The 4,615-nt window shown below is 36.3% G+C and overlaps 1 non-coding gene across 1 annotated transcript; it reads left to right on the top strand.

The window, feature by feature from the left end:
- The first annotated feature begins 842 nt into the window (after nt 1-842).
- LOC141567780 (small nucleolar RNA SNORA26) lies at nt 843-960 on the top strand. The gene has a single exon (XR_012490609.1). It is a non-coding gene; the product is annotated as a small nucleolar RNA SNORA26 (small nucleolar RNA).
- Nucleotides 961-4,615: the final 3,655 nt, after the last annotated feature.

Raw genomic sequence — 4,615 nt, 5'->3', positions numbered from 1 at the left:
TAAACAGGGAGTATGAGAAGTGTCTTTTGGTAAGGTTGATAAAGAATGTCTCACTGAGGAAGAGGAATCTGAAGAAACCAGCAGGGTGGAGACCTGGGGTGCAGACTTCCTGGGGGAGAGAACAGCACAAGCGAAGCAGTTTTAAGGGACGTTGTGCTTAGAGCAGATTCATCAGAGGGAAGACTGGAGGGTAGAGAACAGAGACTCAGGTAGGGTTTATGCCCTGGAATCTCAGGCTGTATTTAAGAATTTTCTTAAAGATTCCTATCATATATTCTCATTTAATAGATGAGTCTTGTTATGGACTGTTCCCCCCGAATGCCTTACGTTGTACCCCAAACCCCTAAGGTTGCAGCCTTAACCACCGATGGGAGTGTATTTGGAGGTGGAGCCTTTGGAAGGTAGTTAGGTTTAGATGAAGTCATGAGAGTGGAGCCCCCATCATGGGATTTGTGTCCTTATAAGAAGATGAAGAGATACCAGTGCGTTCTCTTCCTCAGCCATGTGGAGGACACAGAGGGAAGGCGTTGTCAGCATGCTGTAAGGAGGGATCTCGTCAGGAACCAACGCTGCTCACACTTTGATCTTGGCTTTCCTGGCATCCAGAACTGTGAAAAATAACTGTCTTCTGTTTGCGCTACCCATTCTATGGTATTTTGTTATAGCAACTGGAGCTGACCAAGACAAGTATAGTTAGAGAAGTTAGTGATTTGCCAGGTCAGACAGCAGATGAGTAAGGGACCATAGCTCTTTCACTGTGATCCTTCACTCTCAGCCAATGGACAACAGTGCCTGCTTAAGCATCCTGAAAGTGTTAAGAATATGTATGTATGCCCTTTCCTGTGCCCTTTAAAGGCTGACCCAGTGCCTTAAGAGGCGAACAAAGAAGGGTAGAGTAAGTTTCCATGAAACCCAGAGACGAGATTGTAAAACTTCTTGATCCTGTCTGGAGTCACAACTAAAAAAAAAAAAAAAAAAAAGGAGAATATATTTATAAATCTTAAATGTTCTGACTGAAAATAATGGCAATATAAATCTCCTCTCCACATCAGTACACTCCAGGAATAATAATATTATGAAAGCTTTAAATTGTGTTTAGGATTAATGTTACACATAGATATATAATCAAATATGAGGATGAAGGGAAATGATTCCTGACCCAATTTGTTACCCAGACTTTTAACCTAAATGCCATCATTAAAGACTCATTATCATCAGTTAAGCCATGTGCAAAGAAAATAGGTTCACAGTGAATCAATCAAGTGCATTTGATAGGACATATGCACAGAACACTTTGGGACAAAAAATAAGCAAGTCTATCTCTGTTTTCTATTACATCCACAATGTAGTTGGGAGACATAGAATACCGGGGTGCCAAAAAATGTATACACATAACTTGTATTTGTCTTCTGTTATTGGTATACGAGTATTTCAATTTTAGTACAGTTTTTCCTTTTTAAAAATGTGTTTCCCTTTTTTGGCATCTTCTCTCAATAAGAAAAGATGATGGGACCAAAAAACGTGAAATGTACCAATGAGTGTAAAGGTGAACGTATTAGAGAAATTCGAGAGAGAGAACACACTGGGGCTTGGAAGGTTAGGGAAAATTGTACATGTGAGCTATTTCTTAATGATTATCTACAGACAGAGAGGATGGAAGAATTGTGAGGACACAGTGATATGGAAAGATGGAGAAATGTGAAGAGGAGTGTTCAAAGCAAATTTTTGTGTCTTAAGAGACAGGCAGAGTTGAGTTTAGAGATGAAATATGTAGGGGAAATGAAAGAGGTTGGCAAGATAAGAGGAAAGTCTCTTATTTCTGCTGTGACACATGGGATGGAGGAAGCACATATGTTAAACATGAAATGACCTGATTAACTTAATAGTTGACCATAATTTAATCCAAGGTTAGAGCTGAGGATGGTAAATTCTTAAACATTTAATATGAATGAAAAATTGCAACTTTAAAAGTCCATCTCATGAGATGCCAGATTACAACAATCACTGGACATCTAGATGTATAGTTTTAAGGAAACTAAACAGAAAATAACCACATTTGAAAAATCTTAGTATTTTGCACAATAGAATTTTGTGTTGCAATTAGGAATTGATACATGATATAATTGCATAGAGTGCTTACATCAGAGAGTCCTGAAACTCTCATACCCATGTATTTGTGTGCGTGTTAATATATGTGTGCGTGTGTGTATTTGCATGTGTGAGCATGTTTATGTGTGCATGTGTGCATCTGTTTGTATTGAAGGGAACAGGTACAGGAGTATTATTCAGAATTGTTATAAAGAAACCATTGAACTGTAGAATTCGAACATTATTTCAAAGTTTCTAGAACATCTTTGCTCAAGTCTTCTAATGGAATATTATTTTAAGTCATTATTGAGTTGCAGAGAGACAATTTAGTATCATTATGGATTTATACATACGTTAACCAAAAAAAAACAAAAAAAAACGCATAATTTCCCTTAAAAGGCAGCTGTGGTGATCTCTATTAATTAGAGTTAGTTCTTATTATGTATATTGTTAAAAATAGGCTTCTTGGGACATTTCAGCATTTATTTAAAAAAATCTTGGGAGAACCAGTGATAATGGTGCAATCATTGTGTGTCAATTGCTTGGTTATTGTGTATCACTTATAGTCACTTTTTAATTAAAACCTCTGAAATTCTGGCATTCATCTGCGTAGTGTAAATGAACAGGAGAGCTATTATGATAAGACGCTCGGATTGGCTTCAGAGAATTCATTTTTTAACTGGGTCTCTATGTGCTTTTGAAAAACATGTCTTGGAAAATTAAGGTTGGTGCTGTACTTTCCAGATTAGTGAGAGGAGGACATACCTCTGCACACACTCTTTTTCTCCAGTTGTAGATTTGGCTAAAAGGAAAACAAAACATGAGAACCAGGTGTTTGTAAAATTTCATCAAATGAAAGTGCCCATGTTATACATATTTTTCCTGAAAAGGAATCCGAGCCCCACGTACAAAAGGACTGTGTTGTAAACAGGAACTGAGATTCCAGATCGAGCCAGACTACACCAGTTAGATGGTATTTCTGCCAGTTCCACGTCCCTTGTGAAAACACTTTGGAAGCGGAGAGAAGCTGTTTGGAGAAATGCTGCATCTGGTACTTCCAGTGTGAAGATTGGGGTATAAAGTTAACAAATCTTTCATTATTTTCCCAAAAAAGTATCTAAAATATACGACAACAAGAAACAATACAAATTATTTCTGGGAAAGCTAGGATATCACAGATTACCTAAAGCAACCTATAGTCAAGTGGAAGGGCTGCTGATACCTGGGAGAACACCAGGGCTCCTGTGGTAGGAGGCAGAGAGAAGCTTCCATGCTGACCTTTCAGAAGAAGCCACCAGAGTACCGTTCATGAAGGAGACTGGCGTATAACCTGACGTGGAGAGCTAGACTGCATGTTTACAGAAGTACAGGTGATGTGCAGGGTTGCTGTCAGGATCATCTCTTACTTTATTTAGCTTGAGGAGCAGAGAGGGACATAAATAGCTCTGAGGAACAGAGGAGGTGGATATAAATATGGAACCATACAAATAAGCCGTACTTGCAAGTAATAGTCTGTTTCCATGGGGGAAGGAGAGAAGAAAATATTCTCTGACTGAAAAATCCTACCTTTTTTTACTAGGTTAGAAGTAAATACTAAATAAAATAAGAATAAGATACTCATCCATAAGTGTAGAACCTAGTCTTGTATTTTTTCCATTAGAACATCTTTACAATAATTGTCTCAATTTAAAAAAAAATATTTTCAACAATAAGTAATCAAAAAGGATATGACATATATATTTTTTAAAAAGAAATGAAAAAAAATAAAGATTGTAGGTGACAAACACTCCAGGAAAATGCTTCCATGGAATAGATGAAAATTGTCAACGTGCTTTTCATTGTGAATTTAAGAAAATGATGGACTATGTCTCGTGGGATATGTACAATCTTAAATATACATATAATAAAGAAAAAAATCCACTCTTGAAAAGATAAAATTATAATGACTGAGAACTGACCAGTTGTTGCGAAGTGTTAGGGAGGGTAAGGTTAAAATGGCAGAATCAGGGAGTTTACCTGGCAGAGGGGAACTTACGAAACTATTCCTAGTTCTGTTGCTGGTTATGGAAATCTATATCTGTTGACATTCATAAAACCGTACACCAAGGAAGTTTTAGTTTATGATATTTTTAAAAAATTAATATAAAGGTAAAACAAATAAAAGTCTCAGACACCTGAGTACATATATCAGTAGTGTATTCAACTTTTCAAAATGATCACTTACATTTTGTTTTTCATGTAAAATCCAAATCTTTCAATTTTTTTAGCTGTTTTAAGCAGGATTATTTTTGACCATGTTGTCAAATTGAATTACAATTAAGTTTAAGATATCTGTAACATATTCTAGGTCACTAAACTCTAATACATTTGAGTGATTTTTAGCTAAAAGTCTTTTTAAAGATTAGAAAATGCGCTAATATCTTTTCGAACACTAATGCTTATTCACTTAATGATTACTGGAACAAAATTTGTCAAAACCTTTATAGTATTCACCAATACTGTATTGCTTTTCATTGCTTTCTGACCA

The sequence above is a fragment of the Rhinolophus sinicus genome, linkage group LG11 (genome assembly GCF_036562045.2).
Source record: "Rhinolophus sinicus isolate RSC01 linkage group LG11, ASM3656204v1, whole genome shotgun sequence".
Lineage (NCBI taxonomy): Eukaryota > Metazoa > Chordata > Mammalia > Chiroptera > Rhinolophidae > Rhinolophus > Rhinolophus sinicus.
This window is presented reverse-complemented; position numbering and strand designations above follow the sequence as displayed.